Source organism: Athene cunicularia (assembly GCF_003259725.1).
Source record: "Athene cunicularia isolate RWA chromosome 1 unlocalized genomic scaffold, athCun1 chr1_part1, whole genome shotgun sequence".
Classification (NCBI taxonomy): domain Eukaryota; kingdom Metazoa; phylum Chordata; class Aves; order Strigiformes; family Strigidae; genus Athene; species Athene cunicularia.
The window spans coordinates 105,726,184-105,749,049 of record NW_020799091.1 but is presented as its reverse complement, the minus strand read 5'-3'; the positions used below and the strand labels follow the sequence as shown (position 1 = coordinate 105,749,049).

The 22,866-nt window shown below is 37.6% G+C and overlaps 1 long non-coding RNA gene across 2 annotated transcripts in view; it reads left to right on the top strand.

Annotated features, from left to right (window-relative positions):
• The window catches only part of LOC113483137, a 298,071-nt gene that overhangs the window by 213,250 nt on the left and 61,955 nt on the right, over positions 1 to 22,866 (top strand). For both annotated transcript variants that reach the window (XR_003398962.1, XR_003398963.1), the window contains one exon: positions 19,448 to 19,501. This is a non-coding gene — a long non-coding RNA (uncharacterized LOC113483137). The remainder of the gene's footprint in view (positions 1 to 19,447; positions 19,502 to 22,866) is intronic.

Genomic DNA, 22,866 nt, shown 5'->3' with positions numbered 1-22,866 from the left:
CCTAAGCAGGAAGGCATCTGGTGTCTTAAGAGTTTGGTAATAGAATATCAGATTTTGTCACTGCTATAAAGTCAGTAATAAACTTGGGCAAAATTTCAGCCCGGTTGAACAAAAGTTTTTCCATTGACTTCAGTAGAATCAGAATTTCATTGCTGGGGTGTGATAAGCAAAAGCCTGGGTCAGTCTGTAGCAAACAGAGGAAAGCTGCCTGTTTGATTTGCCTTGGTGGAGGCCTGAAGCTATCTCCTGACTTCTTGGTTGCCCATGTTTAGGCTGAAAAGGCCTTAATCCCTTTGTCGGTATCATAATGGTATCCATCCTCTGCAGCTTGTACCTTACTCTGTAGACTGTCTGATGGCTGAACAGGCAGAAAGGTATGTAGTGTTTTGTTTGTTTTGTTTGGGTTTTTTTTCCAGAAGTGCTAGAAAGGCAGTTTGGAGGAGCTGTTGCTGCTGTGCCCTCTCTGCTTTAACTTTTAATAAGTAAGACTTCAGTCTCCCAGTTTTGTAAGATATCAAAGAATGAAATAACCAAGAATGTTCAGCATTTGGCACCAAATTAAACATGATGATAAAGTGTAGGATCTTAAGCCTGGAAATCTGTCCAGTTAAAATACCAAATGATCCAATTACAAATAAGAGACTATTTCATACTATTTCTGGGGAACCGTTGAGGTCATTTGTTCATGGTGATTCACTGAGTGAAGCACTGTAATGGCCAACAGCAGCAACAGCTTACGTTAGACAGATTTCATTCAAAATTATTTTTGATATAGGCTATAGTCAATTAACTATAGTGCTCCCCATGTCAAATGTTATAGATAAATTAATAGTTTTACCTAACTGTTGATAGATTTATTTATGGGATACATATCACAGCAACATACATAGATTTATAACATTAATAAGGTGAACTGGTTAGTGATGCAGCTTGTCTGGTAACCATTTGCATATAGAATTAGTCACATTTCAAAAGTACAAATTTGCAAAAGCCTGCAAATTCCAAGTAATGTCTGACAGTCATATTCTTAATTTTCCACACCTTTATTAAAAATATCTATTGAATTAATTTTGAAATTGACTGAAACTTCCTTTTAACTTCAGTGCAATTATGCTTTCAATTTAACAGGTATTTTTTCATATCCCTTCTTATGGAACGTTCAGTAGCAGCAAAGACGATGTTAGAAACTTAAAATGTTTATTTAATTTTTACTCTCAATGCAGTAAAATTTTAAAACCTATTTTGTAGCACACGGCATTGTTTAAAGAACAAACAAAAAACTAAGAGGGTTGCTTTTGACACCTGAAATGCCTTAGGTTTTAAAGTAATCTTACTGCTTAATTTCCTTTGGAACTTAAAAAAAGTCTAGTATTTTTAAACCCTGAGGAACTACACTGACTCTCACCCAGTCATTTCTGGTTTCTCTGTAGATACTTATGAGCAAAGATCAGGACACTAAGATAATAAGGATTTCTGCCATCTTTTCTTTAAGTTAGTACATCTTGATTAACTTTCCTTATTTTGTTGTTCTTGGTGTCATGCCCTCAACTACATGCTAAAAACTGAAAAGATCGGAAGGCATGTTTGTAAGCTAATGAACTTTAGCTATTTTAATTTCTTATGCTTAAATACAACACATTTTGTGCATGGTCTATATAAAAACCTGGTGTGATACAGTACAGAAGATGGAGCCAGACCGTTCTCAGTGGTATTCAGTGAAGAGGCGAGAGGCAATTCCATTTAAAAATAATTTTTAAAACCACAACTTTTTACTGTGGGGTAGTCAACATGGATACAGGCTGCTCAGAGAGGCTGTGAGTCTCCATCCTTGGAGATATTTAAAACCCAACTGGACATGGCCATGAGCAGCCTGCTCTGACTGTCCCTGCTCTGAGCAGAGTTGGCTCAGACAGTCTCCAGAGATGCCTTCCTGCCTCTGTCTTCTGTGTGAGTCTTGGCCAATGTAAGAACTTTAAAAACTATAGGTTATTTTAAACTAATAATCATATGGAGACACAAATTAACGAGATTCTGAAATTGTATTTGCACTTCATGATGTAAAATGTATAGCTAATATGTATTTAGGGTAGTATCTAAAACCATTCTTAAGGTAGAAGTTGCTAACTCTGTTAATAAATGAAAAATCGTGGTGGTGGGGGGGTGGGGTGTGTGTGTGTGTGTGGTTTGTTTTGTTTTGTTTTGTTTTGTTTTTCTGTCATCGTAAGCCAGAGGATTCTGAAGGGTAAAACCATAGAATTTGAGAAAACAGAAAATTCACTATGTTAATACTATGTTTAAAAACATGTCCTGGAGACAAACATTAACTGTCTGAAAAATACGTAAATTAGGAGCTTTTAAAATGCTGAGTTGCACAAATCATTCATAATATCACCTTATGTTGACTAGCTACTCTTCTTTTGTCTTTACTTCTAATAGAAGTGTGTTCTCTCCCTGAAGCTGCCCTGGTATTTTAGGAGCTTTTCTCTGCCTCTAATTCTGAAAACTCTACAGCGCATATTTACATGCATCTTGGTCAGCTAAAGACTTCAGTGGGGTTTAGCATGCAATACAGTGATGTTTCCAACATGTTTATTTCTTGTACTGTGATGGTACTCACAGGCTGAGCCCAGAGCCCCTCACTGTGCTAGGTGCTGTGCAGCACACAGCAGATGTTGCCTGCCCAAGGAGCCTCTCAAGCACAGAGTCAGGATGAGCAACACAGTAGTGTCCACGTATGATATGAGTATTCTCCACCTTCCCCCAGCCTCCTAAGGGGCATTTTGGGGGATATCTTTCCTTGTTTTAGTTACAATTTTGTAGTTCTTGAAAGTAAAAGGGACATAGAAGAGAGGAAAATAAATTAAGGAAGTGGTGGTATGGCAACATTTGGAGCCTCAGAATGAGCAGGTGAAGTATGGCTGGTGTCTGACATTTATACGGTGTATTTGCATGCCAAAAAATCTTGTAAAAAGGGTTAATAGTTGTTTTGTACTTGCAGTAGTGGATAATGCAAAAAGTACAGCTTCCTCTTTTTTTTTTTTTTTTTTTTTCTTCTAAAGTGGTGACCTTTTGGCTGCATCATTACCTAATGTCCTCTTCAGTAAACAAAAAACTAATTCATATGCAGTTCTTTTACCTTTAAATTAGCATTGCGTTTTTAGTATTTGCTTGTCTACCTGTGGAATTTTATTTTTTTTTCCTGAATGATAGTTTAAAACAGTAAAACAAAACTTTGAATAACATGCTTGGACATGCTTTAATATATTCATGAGTGATCAAAATACAGGACAGAAATCACATATGCTGCTCTGCTGCAACTTTCAAGGTTCAATCCATCATTTTGGAACCCAGGGGGCTGAGATTTGACATCCTGCCTAGAAACCATACTTCAGATTGGCTGGAACTGTGCCATCTTATGTTCAGGTTAAAAGAGCAGCAGTAATTTGTCTGGGTAGCACTTTAACTATGCACAGCAAATCATAAAACCCATTTTCAGTAATAAACTTGAAGATAAAATAGGTCCATTTTCTTCATTTCCTGATCCATACAGGATTTTCATCATTTTGATGCAATACCATGGAGTTTGATCTTATAAAAATGTAGATTTCTGTAACAATCTTTAACAAATTAGCAGTTTTATTTAGCATATGTATACTATGTGGGAGATTTCTTTTTGGCATTTAGTGGAAGTATTTTCCTATTGTTCTTTGAAACTGAAAATATGAGAATAATTTCATAGTAGGAGTTAAGTTTATATGGTTGCCACAATAAATAAAGCCTGATTGTAGACTTTTTCAGCTGTAAATACCAGATGTGAAAATACTCTTTCCTGTTATATTTCCCCCCCTTTATGTCTTAGTATAGCTTGCTTGCAAGGGAGTAGCAAATATATCCAGAAACTCAATTAAAATGTTTTAAGAATGTATATAAATATGATTTTTATTTATGGTTCTGGATTGTAATGATTTTAGATTTCAACCTTTTGTGTGCACCTTGTTTGCAAGTGTGACTCTACCTGAGCAGCAAGGTCCAACTTAACTTGAGAGGGTAAGTTTTCTGTGTAACTTAGTAACCCAAGGGATGTCCTAGGGTGGACTTTCCTCAAGGGGATGTGCCAGTGAGCCCAGCTGAGAGAGTCTCTGGTCAGAGGCAGCCACACTCACCTGTACATGGAGGCTGTTAGCTTCAATTCAACTCATTCTGGATGTTGCACAGTTTGGGTTCCAACATTGGCTTCCTTCTGATACAAGTCTGCAGAAGCTTTGTGTGAAATCAGGCCCATCCACTGTAAGAAACAACCCAAAATGTCACGCTGTTCATTAGGCACCTTGACCATTAAATGGACTATCCAGCCCCTCTGAATCCTTAGTGCATTTCTGTCAGTAGCCTTCTGCCAAGTGCCAGATCTCTGATTTTTCTTTTTCACAGAGCCATTTCTCTCTCTATGTTTCTACTAGGACCTCTCTCTTTCAGCTCCCCAGGCCTCTCCCTTTTTTGGTATGCTTTCAACTCTTAAAATTTGCTAAGCCAAAAGGAAAACCCCATGTCACTCTTCCTAACTCCCATCCCCCATTTCTGAGTTGAGAAGTTACATTTGCAAGATACATTTTACACCCCTGTGTGCTGCCTGTGCATCACCACTGTGGCTAGCACAAGGGAAGGTTCCTTCTCTTACCTTTTCTTCAGTACCATGGGGCTTTTTGACGCTGTTGGCAAGACAGCTTGTCTATGTTACTATATTGTTGTAGCCTAGCCTACCCTACTGAAAATATATTCTTTCAAGTCGTTTGTTTCCTTTAAATGATTTACCCCTTTGAAAATGCTTCTGGGTTAAGAATTTATGGGAATATAGTATACTGGTATTATACATGTACTTTACTGGGGCAGCCTAGCTAGGGGAAATTAAATGTGTTTCTGTATATTCCATCTTCCCCTATGGTAGTTAAGTGAGAGCAGACTGCAGGATAGCATTGTGCATCTTGGTGGCCACACAAGCACTTTGTATTCACTGGAGACTTGGAGGTACGACAGCTGCATATAAATATGCATAGTTGGAGAGATTCATGATTGTGTCTCATTCTAGGGCTGATTGGCTGTAGTGCTGCCACTGCAAATCAATGAGCATTTTCCTCATCTATCAGCTGCTCGCTTGCTTGAAAGCAGACAAAATAGTTAAAACACCAACAGCCCACAGAGGGCTCCTGAGTGAGTGAGACTTGTTTGCCACAGCACTCAAAACATTACCCTGATTCTACAGTAGCTCTCAGTAGATGAATTTAGCACTCAGCAGATTAATTTAGCTCCCAGTGTGCTGGATTTAGAAAGAAAAACTAATATAGATGAATACATTCTGTTCAGCCAGCATATTTTGTTTTGCAACAATACACATGTCTTATTTGAACTGCAATCTGGTTGGAAAGCATTTTGCGAATGGTGCATTGGTCATAAAAATGAGTCATGCTTGCTCATTTTTTAAAAAGCTCTCATCTAGTGCAGATTAAGGAAAAAGGTATTGAGCAATTCACTGGAGAAAGTATTGGAATTTTAGCCATCTCTGCTGAGATTTGGGCAGTTTTTAAAGGTAGACTTTGACTTTGTGTTGCAAAAAAGTAGCAGCAGCTTTTCACAGTGTTACCTGCATAGTCTAGGTGATGTGTACCATGGTTACTCATGGTTACTATGCTCATTTGCTTCATGGGCAGGATTCTAGAAGGGTTTTCTTGGAAGAATTTGCAGGCTGGAAGTTCAAACAATGTCTCATGGCATTGGGAAGAGCTCTCAAGGTAGATAAATTCAGGATACAAAATCCATTGTTTTATGACTTCGGTACAAGCTTTAGCTTTCTTCCTTAACCTGGAAAATGTCACAAGGAAATTGGGACTAGATTGCTTATGCATGGTAGCAGAGTGACTAGCTTGCTTATGATAACGGTAATGGTTATTATTTCAGGAGCTGGGAAACTCAATAAAAAGATAAAGATATAAAATCAAGCTATCAAACTCTCCAAGCTGAGGATATAATTTACCTGGCTTTATTTAAATATTAAATGGTCAGGGAAATTAAAAGAAAAATGATACAAAATGGCAAGCTGGATTTCTTAAGTAGTATTTGCAGTAAATGAGTATCTCATATGAAAGACTAACTCCCAACGCATCTTCCAGAGCACTTCTTGATAAACAATTTCCACTACCAGCAGCAGAATGATTGTTATAAAGCATTCTTTCCGTATCTCAACATTTTTTTTTTAAACATTTCAGAATGGGTTGAAGAGCAAACAGCTCCTTTCTGTTGAGTCAGTGCCATACAGTGCAGATCTAATTTACTCAGGAGGATCTCAACTGCTACAGTGATGGGTGCTTTATAGTAGTGATGCCCAATTCTATTTAATCAAAGGACTACCAAACCTTTTGGAGAACACAAACCAAAGATCTTCCTCTTCAGTGACAGTGCCGTCATTTTCATTTATCAATAGATAAAAATGTAGCAAAACTTTGGATGCTCTTTTATGAGGTTTGTTTTCCCCATTTCTTTTTGTACTGGCTTGCATGGGTAGGGATGTGTATATGTTGTCTTCTTGCTCAGTTTTTAAATCCTACAATATTTTTGGACATTGTCTTGTAATATCTTACAGTCTACCAGCAGCCTTTAGTCAATAGATTGAGGAGATGAGGACCAGAGGAGGCTGGAGGCCTGGTTCATATATTTGCTAGGAGTCTTGCACATCAGACAGTAAAGTGGTCTGTGCACAGTTGTTCTCTTTCTTCTAGATGGTAAATGTTTTTAGTAAGAGCAGGTGAAGTGGAAGTCTCTCAGGCATAATGTGGGATTTTATGGGTTCTCCTGTGTGGATGATGAGGCACAGTGGTGTGGCCAGAGGGGCGCTGTGGGAAGGCAGTGATGCCTTACCATCCCTTCTGGCTCCTCTTTTCCAGGAGGAGTGTGAACTTGTTATGAGTAAATCCTCCTGCTGGAAAAGGGGAGTGAACCAGCACTGTTCCGCATGGACATGGCAAGGCTGGCCAGCGTGCAGGCAATGAAGCTGCACTGTTTATTCTCTTCCTGCATACTCAGAAGAGCAGTAGTATGTGGTGCTTATGTACCTTTGTGTACAAATTATATGTGCCAGGGCCCTGAGCACATCCATTCCCCACCTCTACTTGATGTTTGGTTGCCTTGGCTTGGGACACAGGTGTCCGGTCTTGAAGAGAGCTGTGAGAAAATTCAGTGGGGCTCACCCTCCTCTTCAAAGCTGCATTTTGGCCCTGGCCCAACACACAACACCCTTCCCAGCCCTTGGCCCTGCTGAGCCAGGCACCATCCCAACCCCAACCCCTTCCCATCCCATCTCGGGGGCTACCTCCCGAGCCAGGCCCAAGGCTTCAGCAATGACTGGGTGTGGCTGGGCCATTGCTGACCCTGGTCACCATCCCCAGCCTGGCCCAGCTCGCCTCGCTGGGTGCTGTGGGAAGGGGCTGGTCAGAGAGGAAGGGCACTGCACCGCCCTGGCAGCCCCGTGGCCCCGGCCTCGCCTCTGCAGTCTCATATCAGCAGTGGAGCAGGGACAGAGATGTAGAAGACGGTTCTTTGATGCAGCCTTGAACAACATTTGAGCCTTCCTGGAAGCAAGGCAAGGTTTCTGCTAACTGAGATCCAGCTTTTTATTGGTGCTAGTTTTAAGTCAGCCAATCTTTTCTTTTCCTTGGTTATGTTAAGATGGTTTTGTAGGTAGATAAAGTCTGGGAAAGCTAATGCTAACTCACAAAGAAGCAAGCTCTATTGCTAGAAGGCCTTTGTAAATGTTGCAAGATTGAGTACCCTAGAGTGTTAGCCTCCACAGATATGTTGGGTAATGGGAATTTTTGGTAGTTAAGCTTTACTTTTGGTAGTCTGAGTTTTTGACCTTGCAGAAGGAAACTCATCTTCCATGTTTTCTCCACTGCCTTGGGAGGACACCTCAACATCCTGCTGCTGCGAATCCTTACCTTCCACAGTCTGCTTCATTCATCTCCTCCTCCTCTTTTCAAGGTTTCCTTGCGTTCTTGGCAACAGCTACAGAGGAAATTAAAGGCTTTATTTCCAGACTAGCTTCAGATGTCACAAATATGGAGGCCAGTCTCTGAAAATCCAGTTCTAAAAACTTCAGTGTTTATTGTTTTCTGTGCTTCCCTGCCAAGATCATCTCCCTGCTGTGGCAAAATACTGCCATCTGTAAGATGTATCAAGTTAAATGTTAGCGTGTTGGTACTTGTGAATGCCATACGCTCATTCATGGCCTTGTTATGGTTTAAGATCGTGCCAAACTTCATGGCACGCAGGGCCTTGTTTGAATGTTTTTGGGTTTTTTTTGTTTTTTTTTTCTTTTTTCCCCTTTTAATTTGGTCTGGCCCAGTTTAAAAGTTACAGCTTGTGACACATCCATAAGTTAGGGTGATTTCATCTAGATGTACTCTTATGCATAAATGGTCATTGTGGCTCTAATGTGTGTATGGAAACAGAGATAATATATGTTGGTAGAATTGACGTGCCTGTACGTTGTAACATTATAACATGTCCCCAGCAGTGTAGCAGTAGTGCTCCTGTAACTTATCATGTAGAATATTTGCTTTTAGAAGATTTATAGACATTAATTAATCTCTAAACTTGTTTTTACTTAATCATTACAGTAACATTTATACATTTATACAAACATAGTTTCATGATCGTATTAAATGAGTTAGAAACACAGTTGGCTGTTTCTTCCCAGCAGCACCATTGGCCATTTTTTCCCATTTCTGTGACTTAATTTTAAGCTGCTATTGTCAGCATTCTTGGTAGTGTTTGTTTATAAATTATAAAGTGAACTAGATAACATGTTCAGATTTCCACCTGTGTACAAACTATACTTTGTCAGAGGGACAGGACCAAACAAGAAATATAGGTGCAATCTAAGATGTTTAAATGGACTTTGCATTTTCATGTGTTCTTTCCATCTTCTCTTGAGAAACTTAAAGAAGATAAAAAATAGACTTAGGTTGACTTGATCAATCCATGGGTTATGGAAAGTATTCAGTTTGAAGTGGATAGAATAATTCTTCTGTTATTTAGAAAGAATATTTTGTTTGTTTTCGAATTCACAGAAGGGTGCATCCAGAGTGGCACAGTTTCAGGTCCTAGGAAACAGTAATTTTCTTTAGTGAGAAACAAAAACATTTTAGTTCCAAAAGTTCTACCTGTCCACTGGAAATAATTTTTATTTATGATTTTTATCTACGTTAAACATATGATTGACAATAGTGTTCCTCTTCTTCACCTTTTCTTCTTCTTTCCCCTGTCCCTGCCCCCCACTTCAGCAGACTTACCTGTCTGATACAGATAATAATTTGTATTAACTTTTTCTCTGAGGAGTTGTACTGGCAAAGTCATAGTGGCTACCTCTGTCTGCTATCTCTGTGTAAGCAGTATTTTTTCATGATATACTGGAGCTGTCTCTTCAAAGTAGGTAACATACTCTAGAACTGTTTGGTGCATGGGCAAAATCCCAGTCTTCAGTAAAGTCTCAAGGTAGAAAAAGTGGATATCATTGTCCTGAATAGAACAATGATACTGGAGAATTTTGATCTTTTTTCTTCATATTTGATGAAAGCTTTGACAAATGGTGCAGAGCAGTATGATGTGATGGACCATACTTTCCTGAGGCAGATGTCTTTATAGCACAGGAAAATGGTCTACTCTTTTTTTTTTTTTTTTTTTTTTTTTTCACCTTGAACTTGATTTTAGTTTTGCTCTACATGTTGGATATTCTCGAAGATTTTCAGTGGTAGAGAAGTTAGATCATTGAGACCAAACCCCACAGCTTTGGTGTAACCTTAGGTTACCAACAAGGCATGGTGGTACAGCTTGTGCTGTTGTGCACACTGGCTGCTGCAGGGGGCTTGAGTGGTTACATCAACTGCCAGGAGGAAGTCCAAAGATACCGCATGGGAAGGTTTGATGGAACATGCTGGAGGAAGGCTTTTGAAGAGAAACAAATGTTTCTAGATACTCTAAAGTGTTGGTATATCATGGGTTCATTTTGGCCTAAGTCCACTGCAGGATCTGTACTTCATTTAATGTAACTCTGCTAGCATAACCCAAATGTATGCTGGCTTTTTATAAATGCTATTTGAGATGCCCTTTGGATCCACAGTAGACAGATCCACATTTCCACATAAAAATCTGAGTTCAGAGATGAGTATAATGTAAATATTTTAGTAAGTAAAATGTAAATTGAAAGATAGATGATAGAAAATTAATAATATTTTTTTTTTACATAAAAATAAGCCACACAGCTATAACCTGTACAAAAGGCATTCAGAATTAGAGGAAACAAGATGGTACTGGAAATAGCATAGATTTTGAAGTTGCTTCAGAATTCTGTACAGAAACCATACAACACATTCCTTTTTTCTCTCCCTTCTTCTGTTGTTTTTTCTTCAATTGCATCTGGTAATAGCTATATCAATTATTATTGTATCAAAGACAAAAAATAGAAGTGCTGCACACAGCAAAATACCAATGACTCAACAGTTTCTGTCTAAAGGTATATAGGGAGAGGAAAAGACACTCCTTTTCTTTGCCCTGAAGCAAGACAAAATAGTTCATCTATGCATAGATCACTCCGAGGGCAGCAAGTGAAAAAGACTACATACGTAAGAGTTGCTGAACTCTTATCATTTAGGAAGTGGGAGGAATAGTCTGTAGATTAGCATTCTAGTCTGAGTTATCAGGGATTTGGCCTTGGTTCCTGAGTTATCACAGATATCCCACGGTTAAGTAGCATAAGTAGTTTTCCTATGCCTCAGTTCCCCATCAGGTAAAAATAGGGATGTCTTACAGAGCTGTTGTGGGGAAAAATACCTAAAGCTTCTTAAGTACTTGGTTTATTCAGTAATTAAACTCGTCTAAGTACCTCGAAGCACTGTTTAGACTGGAATGTGTATATGTTGTCTCCACACACCAAGGACTTTCTTAATAACTTGCTGCACCTAGCTTGGAAGACAAAGGAATGTATGCACCTAAGAAGATGGAAAGATCAGGGTGTGCTGAAGTGCACTTGTGTCAGAAACAAGAGACAGTTCTTGGTGGAAGACAGTTCTTTGTGCTGTGGCCGGACATGACCTAAGTAGAAAACAATCGAGATGTTTGGTCCAAAGAGAACAAGCGAAAGCTGCCTTATCAAATTCTCCATTGAGAGAGGAGGCAGTGGAGGAGCAACACAAGCAAGTACTTTATAGGAGGGAATATTTCTAGAATTGAGACTTCACGGATATCAGACATACGGGAACAAAAAATGGAAGAAAAATCAGTAGGAAATACCAACAGATTTTTTTCTCTTGGTAGATTATCTAGCTCCAGATGTAACTGAGGAGTTGGAAAAGCAGAGGGAGAACATGTTGAAGTGGGGAAGAGTGACAGTTGCAGCTACTGGAATAGAGATGTCAATTTATTGTATTTGAATAGTGAAAGACTAGTGTTGTGGATGAAGTTGTGCAGACAGGAGAGATCACAGAAGGATCAAAAATCAGATCTATAGTTTTCAGCTAAGAAAAACATATTGTGTGGAGATATTTCTGTATTAAAATAATCTGAGGAATTATAGTTATTGAAATACTTCTGCTGAAAATCCTCTGAAAGGAATCTGTCTGTTACCAGAGAAAAGAAGGGTGCTATAGAGATAACATAGCTTTTTCAAGGTTAAAGGCGGAGGTCACAGTGGTGCTGTAAATTCCACTAGCTTCAGTTGTCTGTGTCAGGCCCCAGGAGCAGACCACAGGAGGGCTGCAATGCAGTGAGCCAAGCTCTCACATGGGTGATGAAACCATGGCTTTTTGCTTAGTCATGATAGTGAAAAGTGCATTGTAGGTAAGTGTTTGGGCATGTAGGCAACAGGTTCCCAATGTAAAAATAGTTATGGATGGGAAATGTGACTTATGTGGAAAAATACTTAAGGATGAGATAGTCAACAAAAGGGAAAGCAGTGGGGATACTGAAGCTGTACTGGGAAGGATGAACCAGAATTTATCTAGGAACAGATACCAAAGTTTTAAGATAGAGAATAATCTTTAGGGTGAAGTGTGAGCACAGAGTTTCAGACTGGATTTGGAAGAGAAATATTCATAGAAGACTGTATTTGAGAATCTAATGAATTAGAGTTTTTACTTTGTTTTGTGATTTTATTTTATTTACTTTGCTAAGCCCATGCAGTTTCATAGGAAAAAAAACAAAGAACAGAGTAACATGTCATCTCATCTCCTGTATAGCATTATATTTGGATAGGTTTGTTAGCTGAGGTTTTTATTTGGTTTGTTTAAGAGGGTGAACAGCAAACGGAATCTAATTTTCTCCTATTTAGGCACAGTAGTAAAAAAAATGAGAAGTTTGGTGTTTAGATGTCAGGTCTATGTACCATTCCTGTACAAAACTTATTTATTTAATAAGAATTTAAGTAAACACAAATAAAGTATTGAAAGAATAAAGCATCTGGAAGATTTTAAAGATGCACTGAAATACAATGTGTTTAATTTCTATTGTGCTAATTACACCTATTATGAGTTAAAAGTGATTCCACTTTGCAGCCATTGTTATGTAACTTGTGGCTTTGCAGTTCTTTGAAATTCAGTTTTATATTCATGTGGTATATTAAAAAAATGTTGTGAGACAAATTACAAAACTTAACTGAAACAGTGCCAAAAATCTCAAACAAGTTATTCTACTAGATAAATAGCTAGTGTAATGCTTACTGGTTTTTGGGTTTGCGTTGTTTGGGTTTTTTTAATCAAAAAGAAATTATAATATAATGAGCCAGGGCTGAGCGGGATATGACTTTTTTCTGTTTTATGGTTTAATGGAGTTGCTCTGCACCTGTAGTGAGGTATCTAAGATCAGTTTTTGAGCTATTACTCCTGTGTAGTATTTTGTATCGACAATGCATTCAGCTTTATGCTGCATGGATTGTAAGTGTAGCATATCGGTGAGTTTGAATGCTGTGGCATATAAAACAGCTCATAACAGGGGTACGTGTCATGGTAAGTTTTTTACAAACAACAGCATTCACAGTCACTCATTCACAGTCACTCAGCAAAACAGAATGTGAATCACCACGTTGTACTTGTCCCTAAAGGTGGGTCTGGAAGAGGTGTGTAGGATGTCTTTGACTATTGCAGACTTTTGGGTGTGAATGTGAGGTTTTACCTCTACAGGGAAACACTTTGGAACCTTGCAGCAAAGCTGCAGGGAGCAATAGGAAAGCAGAAATCTGTGGTTTGCCTACAGAAGGGGAATAAAGAGGCTTCTTGGGTGATTCCCAGGATGGTCACCTGGCTGTAGATGTGTTCCAGGCACCCCACAAAGTAGCTGTCATGGGGAGTGAGCTGCAGGGGACAGGGGCTGTGTGGGACCTGTGGATGGGCCTTCTGATCCTCCTGCAGATGCAGTGGAACTTTGACTTCTTTCTCCACTATAATGGGCTCACAGTGCAATCCAACTCCTAGTATAAGTATATGAAAATAAATCCTGTTTTAAGTACTTAAGAAGAAAATATACTTGAATAACAGACTGTCTTTTAGTAGGGAGTGAAACTACTACTAACAAAATGATAATAGTTATGTAAGCTTTGTTTTGATAAATTGAATATTGTAGGAATCTGACTGCAATTAGCAGAACCAATATTTGAGTCTAATTTCACCCCACATTTGAGAACTGAACTTGAAGCCTTACTAAGTAGGATAGATCTCACTGGGGAATTAAGTGTTCTTACCCCCAAATCAATCAATATTTGCAAAAAACTTGAAGTTCAGTTCATTTAATATAGCATTTGTCTCATTTTCTGTATTAAGTTTCTGAGACAGAACTGTCCACAAATAAAAATTATTAAAAAATTAAAAATCCATATCAAGAAAATCCATCTAAATTGGTTTTGTTCACATGAGGGAGGAAGAGATTTTGTTTCTAGTTGTACTTAATGTGCTTACTTTAATTGCAGAAATACCGTGAACACCTTTTTTCCCCACAAAAATCTCCAGTTCAGATTTAGTGGTATCTGAGGTACTGGTAGATAACTTCAGGGTTTTTTGCATTAAATATGACTTAGTCTTTTCAGATTAACCCTTTTCAGCTGGAAATATGCATTGCATAAAAGGGAATTTATTAAATATTAAAGTTCAATGAACTCCAACATTTTCAATAAAATTTAGAGGATTCTGTTGGCTATTTATGCGTGCATTTATTACTCATCATCTCCAATATTAGTAGACTTTTCCTCCTGAAATACATAATTTTGTTTTTGAAAAATGCAAATAATTTTGAGTTAACACTTCTTTAGATTGGTTTATACTGTTGAATTCTGTGCCATGTAATATAACTTTAATTTTGTTTTAGTTGCATAATGGGGTCAGAACCAGTCTTGTTTAACAAACATGCTGTCATTCAGTTGTCAGGGTAGGAGTGTGTCCTACTGAATAAAATAGTGCAAGCTCTTGCATGTTTGTTGAATTACTTCTATTGTAAACAGTGTAAATAAGGTCTACTAGAGCTTTGCCCATTGCGCAAAATGAATCCACTTAGATAGGACTTCAGTGTTGGGGGGTGATGGTCTCTCCTAGGCACCTATGTGCTGCCACAGGGAGGGCTGTCTCCACAGCCACCTAGTTAGAGTCTTCTCTGAATGTTGGTAGTGTTCAGCTCCAGCCCTACCCAAGCCTTTGCAAGGACTAAGTATCCTCCGCTTTAATTAGCCATGTTTCTACTTCATGGGAGCATTAATTAGGACAGCCAGTTTAAGGTCCATCTCAAACTGTGGACTTTCCTTCAGTTTTGGCAGTGTCTATACAGGCAGCTGTCCCTTCCAAGAGGTCTGAGTTGGAGAAACCAGTATCTCTGCCTAGTGTCACTGCTTGCTGAGTAGAGTCATCAGTGTCCTAGGAGCATTGGGGTTGCCCTGGGAAGCCTTGTTTGGCTCAACTGGTTGCTTTCTAGGAAAGCATTACAGATACATGCTGAGAAAATAAACATCTCCACCCTGCCAGGAATGATGTATCATGATATATCTGAATTCACCTTGAAAACAAAAAACAGATCCCAAGCCAGAGAGCTCTGGGGAGCTGACATGGGTGTAAAAACTGTTGCATGCTGGAAGGTAAGAATTTGCATCTTTCAAAGTGCACTGGACACATTCATCATTTTGTTTGTAACAAGCCAAGTATTTTGCTGGTGTAAGAAAGTGTATGAAGTGCATTGAAGCTTTATACTTTAAAAGGCCATAAAAACACTGTGCAATCAAAAGTATGCTGTCCTGAAATGCCTTGATGCTATCACAAAGCTATTCAACTGTGATTCTCCCTGTCTCCCCAACTTTTTCAGTGCCCCTTAGGCAAGCATCTAGGCTGATAGATGCTTTTTATCTGTTGACTTTAGATTGTTAGCTAAAGAATTTACAGTGCCATTTTTAATGGAAAGACTTGAGTTTATAATTGTAAAAAAAACCCAAAACCATTTTTTACTTTAAAAAATCCTTACTTTAATTAGCCAATGTCCATTTCTGTTGGCTCTCAGTTCTTATTTCTTTTCCTTTCTTCACACAAATGGGTATAGAATAGGAGGGAAGAAGTTTAAGCATTAAAATGTACATTCCAGCATTATTTGTGCTGACCTGACTTTAACATCTATAAGACTAGGGTCAGAAAAGCCAGTTTACTCATATACAAACATCCAACAGCTATAGACAAGAACTCCAGTCTGTTGCTTTTAGCTATTGATAGGGCTAACCCCAGAACTCATGAATAGTGTTGCAAAATAAAGGTCCCACAGAAACCCAGTTAATAGCATCTTTGATTCTAACCTGTGACTTTGTAGAAGTCGTAATACTTCAGGTTTTAAAAATTAATAATATAAATGTGAAAATAATACTTGGGGAGTGGGGATGAAAAAAACTCCTCCCCTTTCATCTTTCTCCAATGATTTGCAGGCAAGCAGAACCTCAGGCAACTTCCAAACTTCCATAATTGCATTGAATTACTTCTTAATTGGACTTCTCTCTTGCCATTGAGTTCTTTCTTGAATAACGCCTGCTTTATAATGATTTGTGTGCAGACAATAAATGTAGAGATTCAATAGGACTCCATATAAAGATATTTAGCCCTTACCTCCCATTGAAATCAATACCTTTGCAAATCTCATTATAAGTGACTTAAAATTAATACACATAAAATAGGATTACTATTAAATACTTAAAGGATAAAAAGAATAGCAACTCTTTTCTCCTCTGAAAAGTGACTGTAAGAATTGTATCTTTATAGCTGCATGATAATTGTCTCGGTACCTTGATGCTTTTTATGTCATATGTGCTTGGTTTGAAAATAAGAAGTTGGTGACTGTGTCTGAAGACTGCAAACTAGAAGGGAATCTTGCTTCATTTCCTTCTTGGATTTAATCACAGGTAAAAAAGTACTCCCCTATCAGAATTTTCATGATGCCTGTTCCTCCAGAGAGATTGGGGATAACTGTGTTTCACTAGAAGGTAAAGATTCCAAGTTACTTTCTCTTAGCGATACAGAGATAAGTGGACTAAGGAAGAGTGAGCAATATTTTTTGTTCTGAAAGACGCTGTGACATAATTAATGAAGGAAGCAGAGCTGCTCATGCAAAATGTGCATTTTCTCCCCAGAGCGGAGTCATATGTTCAGAGCTTTTGGCTGGTAGAGGAGTGCTGGCAGCAATGCCTGTATCGGCAGGGATGGGTGTCCATCACAGATTCGAGATGTGGCCAAGATAAGCAAATTGCATCCAGTCTGTCATTAACCCACTTACTCTTGCTAGTTTTCATACATATTACGTTGTTCCTGAAAGGCTACACAAAAGCCTAACAGGGAAAGATAGTTTGCTCTGCAGTGCTAAACAAATGTAATCATGAGTAAAGCTCATTCCATTTAATTTCTGTATAGAAACTCAGAATAAAGGATTATGTACAGCAAATCTTACAAAAGCACAGTGACCACTATTCAGTTTATACTTTATCCTATCAGTCATCTTTTCACTGTTTTTGCATTTGCTCAAACTCTCTTGCTGTTAACTGCTGAAAACATTCCTGCATTCCTGCTATTAGATCTGAACAGAGAAACTGTTTTTTCTACAGTGACCTGCACAGTTGCATCAGTCCAGTGGTGCAAAGCCAGTAACAAGACTGTAGTTTGGACTAGGAGGATAAGTTCCATGATAAATCTTTCTGAAATGAGATAGTTATTCTCAAAAGTCACAAACAGGCAGGTGGCTAAGAAAATGGTGAGGATATGACCCATTCAGCTCAAAGTTGCTTGATGCAAATCCCTGTTTTTAAATTAAAATAAACTAGTCTGGCTACATCAGAAGGATGCTATTGTAACCAATAGGAAATTATATTTCATTAACAGCATACACTCTAGGATTTGCTGATAAACTGGACTGATCTGACAGGATTTGCAGTTTGTCTGTACCCTTCCTGGTTGCTGTTTATTGTTCCATTCTGAAATTCTCAGCATCATGGTCACTGCCTTCCCTTTTATTGAAAAATGCAAGGCAGGTTGGTCAATACTCATATAGGGAATGATGTTCTGTATGCCAGAAACTACTGTCTCAGGTGAATGGAAAGGAGGTGCTAGAACTGTCTTTCTCTTTTACCAGTCTTTTTTCAGGAGTCTTTTGTTGACATCATATGACACTTCCTATTATAAAACTTCATTTCCAGAGTCCAGGATTGGAACCATGTTTCTTTAGTCAGTTTCCTTGCAGTCAACAGGTATTTACTGAAATACTGCCAAAGGACCCTTCTGTCATACTGGTCTGCAAAAAGGATGGTATGCTGTCAGTTATTCCCTGACCTCAGGGAGCACCATCTACACATTCCAGCACTAGAGTTGGTGGTTGTGGCTGGCAGCTATCATTCTTCCTAACAGAATTTCTGAAGATTTTATGCATTCCCAACACCCTGAATAGGCATTTACTTGTCAAGAAAACCTGTGTTATTATGAAGTGGTAAAGTGATAAAGTCAAATAGTACTAAGCGTGCCTTCTGCAGCTTTATGTAACCATTCTCTGCAAATGCTTTTTGGGAATCCTTCTTTACTTGGTAACACACTTCTTTTTCATACTGTCCTCGATCTAGAGAGCAAGTGGATGGGCCATCTCTGAGGGTTAATTTGGTCTGCAGTAAGGAAGACTCTTGTTCAGAAACAGAAAGAGGAAAGTATCTGGTTACTGAGACATCTCAGGACAACAAAAAGGAGTCTCATAACAAAGTTGATTAAAGCCCTGAAGAATAAAATTCAGTCCTCTGATTTACCACAGAGTTCACACATCAAGGTGTGAAGTGCATTGCATCAAGTTGTAGAGATGGTCAGCAATTCGTGTTCCTCATTTCTGTAACCTGTTTGTCACCTAATTTGCAATGTGGTTGGTATTTATGTCTCCAGATGAAATTGTTTTGAGCAGTCCCTTGAATGTATGAAGTGTGAAATGCTGAGTCTTCTGAAAACACTGAGCCAATGTGACCCAAATTAAGTATTCACTTTGCAGCTTGATTTGTTAGAATGAAGGAACTCATCTGGGACAATGTTATTCCTCCAAAAGAATTTGCTGAACTTGAGTTGGCGTATTGTTTGCAACACAGTCAAAGCAGTCATGGTTAGAGTGCATGGATCATAGCAAAATACTGCAGTTTTCATATCAGGAGTTGAACACTACTGCACAGATGTCTCTCCAGGCCACCTGTTAAGCAATGAAATTAACACAAAACATCAGTGCTTGAACATTTGAATGTCGTTTTGTACAAGGAATGAAGAGGACTTCCCATGGAAGAATGCTATGTGACTAAGGAATTAGCAACTGTAGCTTATTCCATACTCACTGAAGAAATAAAAGTTCCATAGGCAGGCTAACATTTGGCACTTTATGATATTTATATTCATCACAGTACAGTCTTAATAATATGTTCTTTTCATACTGTGTTTATGTGACATATTATAGAAAGTAAATGAACTTTGTGTATTCAAGTGTCCTGAAAAACATTTAATGAGAAATACATGAGATTTTTTTTTTGCTTGTTTTACCAAAAGGACATATTATAAATCTGAGTATCCTTTAAGGAAATAATGATAGCTACATATTTGTATTTGAATAAAAATACACACAAGTTGATACCAACTACATATCTGATACCTTTAATCCTTTTTGAATAGCAGGGTATAGTGTCTGTTGGTTTTAGTACTATTGTTTATAAATGTAATCCTAACACAGTCAGGACTCTTTTGGGAAAACAGTGACCTAATAGATTGTAAGAAGTTTTTTGTTTAGTATGATTTAGATAGCAATTTCTATATAACAGTAAACACTCATGAATAATTCATCATAAAAATTATGAGAGAGAGAAATAAATAATAATTGAATTTTTTTTCTTTTACAGTTTTCTTTTACAATGCATTCTGCTCAGGCCAGTGAATTTTGTTTAACTGACCAGGTAAGCAAATATACATAGTCACAGTTTTTTCATTAAAATGTTTTCCAGACACTAGGCGACTAATTCTGAGAGACTGGTGTTCTGCAGTGTTGGAGAAAATTTTCAAAATCTATTATAAATATGTTCAAAATTCTGTTGTCAGTTTCTTATTTTAAAAATCTGTTGAAATTCCCAGAGTTCTATAATTTTCAATTAGAAAATGAATTTATCTTCCAGATATGGTTAATATTATTCTTTCTCTCCCTTCTTTTCTCTTGTCCTAGTTTTCTCATGCTTTACACTGATATTTGTGTTTTATCAATGCCTTACAAGTTGAGGGTTTTTTTCTGGGTGCTATCAGTCTCCCTCTACCTACCAGGATATCAGCATTGCAAACAGGATTGTCTGATGAGAACTACAGATACAGTGTTTTAACATCACAGGAATAGCACAGCAACAGTAGAGTGGCAGTTGGCAAGTGGAGATGGCTTTGGAAATATATAAACACAATTTCTGTAGATCTGAAATGAATAAAATGAGATTATGAAATGAATGAAATTGCACTTAATGATCTGGTTTGCTGGGTACTAGAAAATCAAGGTGAAGCACCAACTTACAGTCTTACTTTGGATAGGTGGTAGGCTGGTTTTTATGCTTTAGCTGTGGAATTCCAGTTTGATTGGCTGTAGGTACAGTTTGCAGAAAACACTTTTTTTTGGCCATCTCTTTCATTGTTACAGATTTTAACGAGGGAGTTGGGCAATATACTTTGTATGCATTAGGGCTTTAATGTTGCCTGTACCCAATTCGATAATTTTTTGATGCTTCTTACAGAGTGATGTGATGTCTTGTTGAAGGATAAAAGGTTGGACAGAATGAATTAAATATACTGGGTTTTATGGAATATTTTGTTCACAGTATACAAATATGGTTTGCCTTAGATTTAAAGTTCCTGTGCTTTTCAGTAGAGTCATCTTAGTCCTGGTTAAAATAACTAAATACAGACAAAATAGTAAATAAGAACATGGTATTTCTATGTAATTCTTTCTCTTGTTTAATGTTGAAATGTTCCATAGCTCTAACACTTTAATAGTACTGTTAACCTCATCTTTATTTACATAAGGTGGTCGCTTATCATCTCATCATTCTAACTTCTTATCATTGATTTTTCTGTGGCGCTGCCAACACCTAGAAAGCTTTCTCAATCTCAGTTCACCAGGGAGAAATTTTTTCCCTTTGTATCTTCTCCTGAAAATTCATTTAAAACCCACTATACCCAATATCTTTATCTCCTTCAAAAAACAAATGTAGACTTCAGCTAGTGCCATCTTGAGTTCCTATAGTTTGATGTTACTGGTTTTTGTTTGCAAATTAGACTGTAGTCTTGCAAGCAGGAAGGGAAAATTTGGATTAAAAAATGCCTAGTGATTTCAAATGTCTATGTTGAGGACTTCTCAAAAGCATTTCTTATTAAAAGATTGGTAACAAGGGACAAATGATCAAGGAACAAAATGTGCTTCCCCCTTCCCCCCCCAAAATCCTGGCCTTCCTTTTCTGGATCTTTAACATGTCCAAATTAGTCATTCAGCCAAGGTTCACTACTCAGGCTTGAAATTTTTTTATGGTATTTTTTTCAAAACATTGAAAGATATAATTATCAACAATAAATAAATTGTTAATATAATTTTACCAGCTCTAGCAAAAAGATGGCTGTTGACGAACTCTATTCTTCTTACATCAAAGTGTTTCCTGAAGAACTTGTCACTTGCCTTCCAGATATAAGTTGTAATGAAATTGTAATGCTCAGACTGATTTGGAATAATAATTATTTCATTCATGAATATGAGAAATCTGAGAAAAGAAATCATTGTGGCTCAAATAACAAATGTACTTTCATTTTTTTAACAGTCTTTGTTTCTTTAAGCATCATTAATCATTTTTCCAAAACAAAAATCAATATAATTAAGAGATCTCCGAACCTATCTTTAACAAAACAAATATTATTTTTTTTAATTAAAAGAATGAAGTCAAATTAATCTGGGTCATCTCAACAGCATTTTTAGTGAATAAACTATTTTCTTCCACCTCTTTGTACCTTCCCTATCCTTTACTTCCGGCCCCTCACTCCCAAAGATTGCCTATTCTGTATTTCTGGATAAAATATGTCTGTCAGTAAATGAAATTTTTTAGGAAAAGTGGTTCAAAAACAGATTAGACCCCCAAAATAAGTTTCATAGTGCTCCTCACTGGCTTCATTTATGGGCTGTTTTGCCCTTAATGATGATTTTAGCCTTCATGAACTGGGAAAAATGAGCTACAATAGATACTTCTGCTCCGTGGACATAATATGTCTTTGTATGTATTCTGCACATTCCCATGAATTAATTGGATCCTGGTTTATGAACATGTCTGTGATGAGGTAAGGGATTAGGGTGAACACAGGCAACAAGCAGCTCAACATGGAAGACAGTGCTAATCTTTTCTATTGGTAATGAAATGGGAGCTGATTTGGCCCCTTTGGCATCTCTCTACTGACCTAAAACATAAATCAAAGTATTTCCAAGATTATTCATGGTTTTGATGAGCCCTCTATCTATGATATTTGTGAGGTAGCGTGCTGTGAGCCTGAATGATTGCCTAGTGACTGAGGCACTGGGTTGCTATTGCAGTACTGTGTAATGTAATTTTCTGTAGATATGGTCAACAACAATTCTTACAATAATTAGCTCTCTGACAGAAACCTGTATTTTAAAGTTCACAAACGTACTGGTATTCTCAGAAACATTGAAAGCCTTCTAAAAGTATGGGTGTATTATTAGTACACAGTTTCTGTACAGTACACAGATTGTGGACCAGACATTTTCTATACGGACATAGAAAATGCAGTGTGAAAATGATAATTTTTAGTTGTTTCATTTTAAATCCGTTTTTCATACACTTTTGAGCTACTGGTTGCACCTTATATTTTCATTACAAGGAGTTAATTTGGGGTCTATATGAAATATTCAAAGCTCTAAATAGCTATTTTTTAGGGAAAAAAATTCTCCAAAGTATATTCTAGAAGAGCTCTGGTAACTGGGATGAAAATTAATTCAGAAGTATTTTGTACTCCAACAGTGCTTGAGCCTCTCTGAAATGTTCAGAAATTTTAGCAAGTTAGGACTATTCTAGCACATCAAGTTACTGGCAGACACAGAGCACCTTATAAGAAACAGTCATTGGAAGCGAAAATTGGATTCACAGTTTTCACACAGGAAATATGTTTGCCAGTGTTATACTTGAGAACAAAACCACAAGATTCAACTAATCACTCTCCACTCAGGTTTCAGATACAAACAGAGATCTGTTCGCAAACAAACTATAAACCAAAAGGTATACAGGCCAGA